Source organism: Nicotiana sylvestris, chromosome 5 (genome assembly GCF_000393655.2).
Source record: "Nicotiana sylvestris chromosome 5, ASM39365v2, whole genome shotgun sequence".
NCBI classification, from domain to species: domain Eukaryota; kingdom Viridiplantae; phylum Streptophyta; class Magnoliopsida; order Solanales; family Solanaceae; genus Nicotiana; species Nicotiana sylvestris.
Genome location: NC_091061.1, coordinates 69,397,315 through 69,409,157, shown reverse-complemented (window position 1 = coordinate 69,409,157; position 11,843 = coordinate 69,397,315).

Here is an 11,843-nt window from a genome sequence, read left to right as displayed (position 1 = left end):
TATCTTCAATTGTTATCCCATTCCGGACTATCCCCGATAGCTTGAATTTGACCCTGATTTTGACCCCGAGGTCCCCCATCGACCAGACCTACATCTGGGTAGCAGGCCCCCCGGTTCGATACTATCTCGTTTTAGCTTGCATTTCATCGTTAAACTCCATATTATTAGCATCAGCTGCTCTAATAACTAGCTCGGGAATAGATCACGTATTTTTAGACTCCCATTTACAAATTTAATTGTTGCTACCATTTTTACGGTCAACATTTTAGCGCCCACCGTGGGGCTAAAAATAATAATGATTATTTTTTTGTTAGTTTCATTGCACAAACGCACATTATCTTTCACACTTTTTGTTGCCCAAGATCCTTTGATTTCAGGTCAAAATGTTCGACTCGGTAAATGGAGTCAAGAACAACAACATCGAAAATCACAGGAAAAATAGTGTGGCTGTCCCAGCTGCCGGAGCACCACTATAGAATCCCTATAATGCGCCTGAACTGATTCTAGCGGACGTGGACTGACAGAACGCATAGCAAGTCGGCGAAACTTCTCACACCAACAGGAGCATACATCACAACGACCAACAGGAAGCTCAAAAAACCCGGCCCGGGAAGAACATGAAGTTAGTCTTCATGACATTTTTTGAAATATTGCAGGTACAGTAGTTGGCTACCACTCAAGTGTAGAGCCATCCGGGGATCCCCAACACAGTAGCATCGAGAATGGTTCACTGTGCCGAACGAATACATAAAAGATCAAATAACAACGGATAGATAACAAACCCCGCCATAACGAAGACACTGGATGATCTCTCCAAGAGAATCAAGTCAAGTTCATGGAGGCTCACGCAACAGCTCTCTCCCGGGGAAGCGGTCCCGGAACCCGCCTCACAGAAATACGGAACTCCGGAACTCCCTAGGTGCGATAGGACCTCAGATCCCAGCGAGCGCACCATCGCTTACACGTGTGCAAAGAACGATAACGACATTCAAGATGATGAGTTCGAGCCCATCCCATTGAAAAAGTTCGAGGAAACACTCTCAAGAGAAACCATAATGTGGCGTGATCTCACGAACTCACTTACCGCGCTAGCAGATTCCTCCGAAGAAGCATATGCCGCCACCATCAAAGCTGTAACGGAAGAGCCCGACACATCGAAGGCATAACAAAGAAAGAATGAAATACCACAGGGAGTCGCGCCTCATTTCCTGATAGGACGAATGAGATCTCTCCCGGTTTCGGATGACTGGGCAACCCAAGCCTTCGCCCATAGTTTAAACGAAGCATGTCTGATGACTCCGGGTCATGTCAAACGAAGCTTAACCAGATACCCAGCCAAGACCTGGTCGGATGCCCGTACCTGGCACCTGCCACGAATCAGGGCCACGGACAACCGCCCGGGAGCCTCTACGGGTCCGGTATACCCAAGCAGGATCCTAGTAAAGAGACTAATGCCAAACAGATGGAGGTACCATCCATGCGCCGCGAATGGGAGGAACGCCACAAGATGCAACCTACCTCGCAACGGTAGGGAAGTAGTTCGAGGGCAACGTCCTCGAGGAACCTTCAGTGGAACCGGATCTGACGAGGCACAACCGGCAGAGGAACCCCGCTCAGCGGAGTACAATTTCAACATTGTCATGCCGAACATCGTGATCACCATAAGCAAAACCAGGGACGCTGAACGACTCAGGCCTATTCAACCAAAAACCTTTCAAAAGAACCACAACCCAGCATAGGAACCACAGGGCGCGCGCGGCTGAGGGATCAAAAATGGCCACCAGCTCAGAACGACTACAGCCGTGCTGCTAAGTAAAAATCACTGCCAAATACAATCAAGCGGTCAAGCTCGAATCTAGCTCCAATGAAGGAAGGCAACCGGGAAGAATGAAGCAAACAAGCCATGACGTATTACCGCGATAGTGAAAGAGCGGTGACACCTTTCGAGGACTCATAAAATAAAAAGTGAAAATGTTCACCGTCAGGGAAAAACGGGCCAAGGGAAATATTTCGGAGGAAACCCTTACAACCAGGGAAAAGGGCACTAAGACTCCGCCCCGGCATCACACTAACGTATTGCCAACCCTCTCCCTCATTTGATTTATCTTAAATAAAACATGTGTTCATGAATTTAGGTGGTTCGGTCACGCACAAAAACGACGTTGGACCAAAGTCAGTGGGGCGGTCCGGACTAACAGACCAAATAGTTTCCGCATCCCGAATCCCTGGTGAATTCCAAATGACAAATTGCCTCAAAGACCATTCTCTTGATACATCCTGTCTGAGCTCGGGCTGCAACATCGATCTTTTTACCATCAGAGGAGGCGTGAAACACTGACGTCTTATTTAGGCGACCGTCAGAACACCAACCGGAGATAGCGTCGGCCCTATTTCGCCAAAAGTATGAAACCCCTCGCTAGGGGCAGGACTAAAATAAGTCGACAAAAAGCAATACACGACAAGAGGAAATTCTTCACCATCTGGCGCGTTGCCGGCATCAATGCCCCCACCCTCGAAAGGATCAAAGGGTAAGCAAACCGCATCTTCAGCCAAGCATGATAAGACACAGCGGGGGTCTGTAATAAGACTCATGCCTTGAAAGAATAGGAACATACCAAATCTCAAAACATCGCCTACACATCCTACGGTGAGGAAGAACTGCTTTACTCCCTTGTTATTTTGTCACTAACCTGTATGCAGCAATTGGCCAGGATATTCAAAGGTTCTAACTCTACCTGAAGATCCCTAGGCTCTGAAAAAGGGCCCGTTGCGCTTTTCCCCTTATTTGAACTTCCGCCCCTAAGAGGGCCTCGTCAGCAGGATTATTAGCAGAGCAGCGTACCCCTAGGAGAATCTAATAAGATCGATGGCCTTCTTCTACAGTCCAACAACGAGAGGTGATCTTCTTCTAAGGGCACCGTCCCCTTGGGAGGACCAAGAAACGACAGACTAAGTCTCGATAGTGAATTATGTACTAGATCAAATAGTCTGAAAAGCCGAGCCCGCAAGAGCCGAGCTCACGACAATGAAACAATGTATGTCTACACCAAGCAATAAAAGGATATCTTTTCAATATCTTATTCTCCAAACAAGGAAATTTCAAGTATACTCCCGACAGGGGCCCGTCCACCAAATGCAACCCGAAATACTCGGAGACTTAACATCAACAATTTGGCACTCGCACAACCCTAGGGTCGGAACTCCGGGCTCATAGAGCCCTACAAGGCAACTCCGAGCTCACAAAAAGCGGTCTTCATGCTTAAGCAAATTCGATGACTCGGAGACTGTCATTAATCGCCATGCGCTGGAAAACCCAAAACTGTAAGACCCCTAGCGGGCAGACTTGGCGTAACCAGATCTATCCTACATTACAACAAAAAATGTAAGACATCAACAGGCATGGCAAACGGTAAGAGCTCAACAAGCATGAAAACCCCAAAGTTCAGGCTATACGTCACATTTGTAAGAGTACTGAAAGGGCATACCCTCGGTGTAGACGCTTGAACTATCACTCGGGATCAAAATGGCTCCGGCCAAACACATATGACTACGGTCAAAATGGCTGATATAGCCAAACTAATGCAACTCGGGGATTCCAGACTGCCGGTAAACAAAATCGCAGGCCACTACTTCGAATATACTTCGAAAAGAACAAGTTAAAACAGGCTTTCCTCAACAGACAAAAACGAGCTTCGACCATGTCGGCTCCAAATCACAAAGGCTTCGACATACTCAGCCTACGAGCTATAAACTTCCGAGGTGCTCTAAACATCACCGATAATGACTTCAAATCGAGGTTCTTCTAGAACCGACGATGGGTCAGGCAAAACTATTTCAAAAGACCTTAACGAGCGGAAAACAAAGCCTACAAAAAATCACATAGGCAAAAATAGCATAAGAGCCATTGTCGCCAGCTAAGCCAGCCACCGGGCCACACATTAAAAAGTCTCTACGATCAAACAGCGTAAGAGCCATCATCGCCATCTAAAAAATTGACAACTTGAGGATTAAAATGAGCTCGAATTGTAACCCGATTCGGAGACCGGATAAAAAATAGTTAACTATGCAAGCCTCCGGGCCACATATTGAAAGGTCTCAATGACCAAAATAGTGTAAAAGGCACTATTGCCGGTCTGAAAAAACCCGAGAGTCAATTGAACCTCGAGTCATAATGCGACTCGGAGACTGGACCCGAAATGGTTAAACTACAATATGCCTAAGGGCATGGCATAAATGCCACTATTTCCAGCCGAGTGAGCCTCCGGGCCACCCACCTGTAAGGTCACTTCGATCCGAAGCATAAAAGACCATCGCCGTCCGCCCATGCAGGCAGGATAAAACTTGAGGGTCAATTTAAACCTCGAATCGCAACACGACTTGGGGATTGAACCCAAAATAGTCGAAACAGCAAATGCCCTGTCACAACCCAAACTGATGGGCCGTGATGGGAACCTGATACCTTACTCAACCGAGTACCAATGTAACGTATATTTCTTATTGCATCATTATATACACGTGACATACGGGCCTAATAGGCCAACAAAATCATTTATAAACTCAAAACATAGGCCGACAAGGCCATACAATCTTTCACGTATAAGAGTCTACAAGCCTCTAAGAATACATAAATGTCATAAAGGTTGGGACAGAGTCCCGCCACACCAAACAATACACATCTAAATCATACTAACCAAACGAGCAACTCCGAAGCAAATAGAGCACACCGACATCTTCCGTTGAGCTGATAGCCTACTTGGAGGGCTCTCGACCTGTCTATCGGGACCTGCGAGCATGAAACGCAGCGTCCCCAGGCAAAAGGGACGTCAGTACAAATAATGTACCAAGTATGTAAGGCACATAAATAAATACATAAGAGACATGGAAGACATATAGAGTACATGACTCAACCTGTAAGTATGAATAACTTTGTAGATCATAAATTACTTTTAGCATCATGCATGTGTGCATGAATGTCATGTCGTGCATAGGTACATGTTTCATAACATCATCAACATCTGAGGGCATTCCATTATATCATACCGGCCATTGTGGGCAAAATCATCATCGTATACCAGCTGATCAGGTGGTGGTGCGTATATAACGCCATAACCTTTCCCATATCCCATATACATATATTTACATATATACGCGTATATAACACCATTTGAGTACATACATATATATGCATATATAACGCCGTTTGAATCATATTTCAACCACTGTGGGCAACATCATCATCATATACCAACAGATCAGGTGGTGATGCGTATATAACGTCGTAACCTTTTCCATATCCCAAATACATATATTTACATATATACGCGTATGGGTCAGTGCACATGAATGCAGTGCATAAAAAGTACATCAATAAAATCATTCGGATTGTCATAAGACCATTTTGCCTCTGAGTAATATCATAAAGTAAACTCTTTTCAACTTTCGTATTTTTCTGAGACCCATGAACAGATGATAAGACATTATAACACACGGAAATTCAGGAACACATATATCTCTAATACTTCTATGAATAGAGTCATTCATGGAATTTGTGCATTTGCACGTTCCGTTCGTATCGTATGGATCATGCCAAAAGAAAGAAGGGATAGCCTTAACATACCTGGAGTAGGAAAAACTCCGTATGGCTTCATGCTTGTTGAGATACTGAGCAAATTTCGTTCATTCTGTTCTTTGAAATTTCCAAATCAAGAAAGAATTGCTTTCTTGCTTGTTTGAATTATAACGTTACTGTTGTCATTTCCATAAGGAAATGTAACAAGACTTTGGATAGTCATTTGTTCCCTTCAAGCCTAGGTTGCCACCTAGGCATAAGTGACTATTTAGTCACTTCTTGGTTTGTGGCTCTCTGCCACGTGGTAGGGGAGGGTTAATTATTAATTTATTATCCACTTTTTAGTTAACTGGGTAATGTCCTGTTACTCGGTAATTAATCAATTACCCGTATAAATTTAAAAAAATTACCACAAATTACTTAAAATTCTATTTATTTTCAAAATACTTCATATATACTTTATATATTATACTACCGTGGTCACATGGCACCTTGCATGATACTAGTTTATAATTATCGGGTATTATCGCTTGACCCGTATTTTATTTCAAGTTGACTACTTTCAACGAAACGCGTTTTCTCTAATCCATGTACCCTCTTATTCTTCATAACACTTATTTATTGCCTGCTATAAATAGTGTAAGTACGTTAACGTCAAGATGATCTCATTCCCGATATTACATCGGTTAACTGAAAATGAAATTTTAACGTACAATACTTTAGGGTGCAATATCGTTGTAACTTAATACTGTGAAACGTGACATCACCGTAATATAATACTGCGGGACGTGACATCTCACTTCCGGGATCTCATTAATTTATTTATCGCGTATTTTCATGTACGAAAATATGGGGTGTAACATGCCCCCAAAGTCAAGAAATGGGAACAATTACTACCTGCCTGCACGTGCATAGATGATTTAAAGGCAGGAAAGCTCGGGTCAAAGCCTGACTCGGAGATTAAGCCTAAATACTAGGGCAAAGCGCGGAGGCCCCAACACCCGTTCACGTCAAGGATCGCACTTAAGATCCCCCGGGCCTGTCCGATCAGTTCTAGACCTACGAGAATCCCGTCAAACACTAAAACTAGCTTGCCTGGTCAAAAGCAATAACAAAAAAGAGATGCGGAAGAAATAAAGCTTCAAGTTTCCTCTTATCATACATACGCAAAGAAAAAAAACAGAAGGGCGCACTCTCCATCTACAAACATGCTCTGCATCTATCAAATACAAAGCGACAAAACTGTGAAATCTATGCTCTGCTCTAAAGGGCTACAGCTTGCCAGGTTCGCTCTTCGCCTCATCAGCAAGAAGTGACTGCGCGTCACGCTCGTCCGCCCTTGCTCGAGCCAATTCCTCTAAGAGAACGAAGCCCCTCACACTGATCTCCTCGAGTAATTCTCTTCGAGATCTGCAACGAACATATTCCTTGATCCTCTTCTCCCGGTTGAGGGCTTGCTTTAGCTAAGCTTGAGCGTCTGCAGCATTTTTCATATGAATCGCCATCTCCTGATCAGCCTTGGTTCGGCTTAGTGCCGCTTCAGCCCGGGCAACAAGTATCTCAGTCTTGATCTTCGAGAGGTTAGATTCAAGTTTCCCGATCATATTCGCTTGAACTTTGGCATTATTACGAGCCAAGCGGAGTTGGGCTTCGAAGGCGGGGACCTTGGCCGAGGCGCCTGTCTCCTCTAAAGTTTGAGCTTGCACCTGAGCCCTTAGCTCACCACAGGCAGTCCTGACGCGGTCGATGTCGCCCTTGAGATACTCCAAATCCTCTGTCTTTTTCTGCAGCTAATATGACAAAAAGAGGGTTAACCTTAAGGGCCAAAGAGAGGAAAGCACGAGTAGCAAAAGGTTACCTGCTCCATCAAATAGCTCTTGTAATTCGAGCTCTGGTACGCCTCATCTCGCTAGTGGAACAACTCGACCTCCTTCTCCTCACTAAGGAGCCTAAGGGACTCGCCATCACCTAGAATTTTCTGAAGCCTAGCCCCTTGACGGAGTGACTCGGACATAAGCCTATCACAGGCCTGCACAAGGAAAGCTCAATAGGGGGAGAAAGATGCGGAATATAGGAAAACTGTGCCTAAACCCACCACAAAGTGAAGCCGACGGACTTCCTTGAAGTCAGAATATACTTCTATTGATCTCGCCTCTTCGGCCCCAGAATAACCGACCTCGGGCAAAGCATATTCACTCGGAGGAACCGCCGCCCAGAAATCTGATACTTCGGGAGCAACAGACTTGGACGATGCCCTCTCCTCGGAAACACGGGCCCGTTCAGCACCACTAAAAGAACCATCGTATCGCAGTTGCCGATCCCTCTTATCGCCATCGTCCCCAGGCTCGGGGACCGACGACTCTTTCCCCTCTTCGGAAGAGCACTGTCTCATCCCAAGGAACTAACCGATATTTGCAAGCAGCGAATCCAGTACAAATGAAAGGGGAAAACGTTACCTCAAATATACGAAGGCCAAGGCAAAGGTAGCATGCGCACATACCTTGTTATTTTTCTCTCCATCTGATACGAAGCACAACTCGCCACCGACGCTCATCATAGGTCGAATGAGTCACCAGCCTCCGGACCCAACCGGGCAGGTCAAAGACTTCGCCCAGCGTCCATGAAGTTGCTGCAACAAGGGAAAAACACTATTATTCAACTGGTTTCGCTATGGGTAAAATCTGAAAAGAACCAGACGCTTTACTCACATGCATAATTCCACCCTTCGGGAAATGGCGAAAGTTCCATGGGGATAATGTCGACCGTCTGGACCCGGATAAACCAACCAGCCCACTCTTGATCCCCATCCTCTTCATCGTCAACTACAAAAAGCATGGACGAATAACACCTCAGGGTTAGCAGGCCCTGGTGATGAAAGGGCCGGTATAGCCTGACGAGATGGTTAAGCGTGAATTCAAGCCCGGACTTCTCCCCAAAGAACCTCATCATCATCACCACTCACCAAAATAATGGATGTATCTTCGCCAAAGTAACCCGATACTTCAAGCAAAAATCAAGCACAACCCTATCAAGGGGACCAAACGCGAAAGGATATAGGTATACGCTTAAGAATCCATCAATAGAGTCCGTGATTCTCTCATCCGGGGGAAGCACCTGCAGCGCGATCCCCTCGCTCCATCCGCAGTACTTTCCCACCATCTCCAGATGTTCCCCTCTTATCAACGACGCCGTCTTCAGAGCGAACTCCTGCAGTTCCTGAGCACCGGGAATAACACTCCCCACTCCCTGCCGGGCCGGCCCCGAAGTGGCTGCCATGACTATGGTAAAACTAATAGATCAGATCAAGGGCGTGCACCAACACTTTTCGCGCCTGAAGAAATGACGAACCCTATGCCAAAGCGGAAGAGCATCTATCTAAAAATAGTGAGGTCTTGTGAAGAAGCCAAAGCCACCCCACATATATGCGACAAGCAGCAATGACTCGCCAACCCAGAGTGAGCCCCAAGAAACCTATAGCTTCGATGGAGATCGACGGGGTGATACCAGGTCCCGAATGGATCCTCCGATGAGAAGCCAAGATTCGAGGAATTGTCCGTACTATCTCCAATATCAAGGCAACGCTCTACCCCGAGGATCCCCGCCAAAGAGAAATTGTACTTCGGGATGCCTTTGATGCCATCACTTAACGCGGGGCAGTACCCAATGTCATGATTCCCTTTCCAATAAAGAATAATAAACACAAGAAGCTCCGATCACGAAAGCTCCACGAAGGTCTGAGGCAGTGCCTGAGTACGGGCAACTCCTCAGCAGAAGTCTATCCTATACATTCTAAAAGGGGATATCTACATAAAGATCAAAAGGGACCCCCAGGAACCTAAAATTGACCTTCATTCAGGATAACATCCTTGAAGGCCCCGAAATTCGGCATATTATCTCCATACAACACAGAGGGCCCCGACATCTCGGACCTATCAGATCAATCTAGGATTGGTCCGAGGCACGACGGTGGGTTCAAAAGAGATCCATGTCGATCGACAGAGAATTGGAAAGAACGCTCACGCCCAAGTTAAATGTCAACGGTCAACAATAAAGGAAGACATTCGAAAAGCCTCGAAGGGCACAGGAGCATGCAATAACAACGCAAAGGTCAAAAGCAAAAGTCAATGGAGTATATTCATATTCATGAAGATCCACGTACAATAGCCCTCGAGGTGTGAGGCCCTGTGAAAATTTCCACTCTAAACTCGAAAGCTCGTAGTGGCAATCAGGATCATATGTTAGAGATGCATAAAAAGTCAAGAAATAATATTTTCCAGAAAAGTGCGATTCTGCGGTCGAGAATGCGGTCGCATATCAGGTATGCAGACCGCAAAGTGAGTCAGTGTGTTGGTTATGCGATCGCATAACCGATATGCGGACCACATAGTTGTCGCATAATTCCTTTGGGATTTTGTAAGGGGCAGTTCTGCGGTGCATTATGCGACTGCAGAACAGGTATGTGGACAGCATTTCTGCCGCATACCCAGACAGTGTGTTCAAGTTTTGGGGAGCATTTTTGCGGTCCATTATGCGGACCGCATGTCAACTTTGCGATCGCAGATCTGACTCGGGGCTCCTATTTTCTAATTTTTAAAACCCGACCCCATCCCATTAAAAACACCCCAATAGACCATTTTTCTATTATTTTTCACGACCTAGAGAGAGAGAGGGAGTTCTAGGGTGAGAAGGAGTAATCTTCATCAAAGTTCTTTCTAAACCCTTGCCCCAAATCCTTGAAGATTGTTAATTGAAGTTACTAGGTCTTCATCCTAAGAGGTAAGAACTGTACCCTCATCAATAATTTCAAAATTTCAGTTAAAATAGGTAATTAGCAAGTGGGTACAAGGGTATAAGGCTAGTAATTTTGCATGCACAAGAGATAATGGGGCATGGGGAGGATGAGAACTAAAGAGACAACAACTGGGGTATAATATTAAAGAAATTTCTTTCAAAATGGGGCCTAAGATCACAATCCACCTTTGATGTTTGATGATATGCTCAAACGAGCTAGAATCTTAATCTCGTCACTAATTCTTGGTTCAATTGCAATTCTTACACAATAGATTGAAGTGCTAAGAGTCCCGAAATTTTATAAGAATTAGGAGAAAGATTTATTAAGGTATGTATGGCTAAAACCCCATCTATTAGAAATTGAGCTTCATCGGTATTTGTGTGAATATGGTAAGGTTAAAGTTGAATTGTTGCATTGAGTGTTATTTTACATAAATTGGTGTTGTAACCTTATATGCGTGAAAGATGTGTCTCAACATGATAAACTTGCTATCTTGATAACTTGAAAGGGGAAAAAGATATGAATTATGTAGTGAAATGCTTAGACCTTAAATTTAGATCGAAGTTGCATTGTTGTGTTATCTATGTGAAGTCTTATCTATGGTTACAATTTAAATTGTTATTGTGTGCACCTACTGCCCTAAATGGCAAAACTAATATTGAAATTGGGAACGATGTAAAATGCGGTCTAGTGCCAAGAATGATATGATAAGTTGTGGCCTCAAGTGCCTATGAGATGATATATGTGAAACAAATTGATTAATGAGAAGGGAACAATGCCTTGGTAAGGCAGCCTAGCCGATCGGGCCGAGATAGGACACCGCTCAAGATAGCGGGGGTATTGTGAACGAATTCCGGAAAGGAAAATTAGATTGTGATTGAAATATATGCCTCAAATGACGTGACCTAGCAAATCGGGTCGAGATCGGACTCCGCTCAAGATAGCAGTGGTATTGTGAACAATGATGAATAGTGTGAAATGCCCCAAACTAAAAGCTAAGTAAAAATGATGTGGAAGTTGTATGATTATTTTATTTGATAATGTGGTGATCTTTTAAAGCTGGAGTTATACTTGTGATTTCTTATTCTTGTATGAAAGTTCTTTCTAACTAGATGGTGCTTAGTTATACATACTATCACTATTCCATGGTACTAACGTCCATTTTGCCGGGGGCGCTACATTTAAATGAATGTAGGTGGCTCCATTGTAGATAGTGCGCATCGCGGGTAGCGGAGTACCTTCTTCTTGAAGTCTTGGTGAGCCCCTTTCTCCTTCAAGGGGTTATATTGCACATCTTTTGTTGTAGACTTCTACCTTTGAGGTATAGCCGGGGCCTTGTTGCCGGCATTATCATAACTTGTCTTTTCATCCTTAGAGGCCCCGTAGACATATGTGTGGGTTATGTACGGGCATTGGATGGGTCCACGAACTATGATGTAATTCTAATTCTTGCTTTTCTAAAGTCTACTTGTATGGAATCTT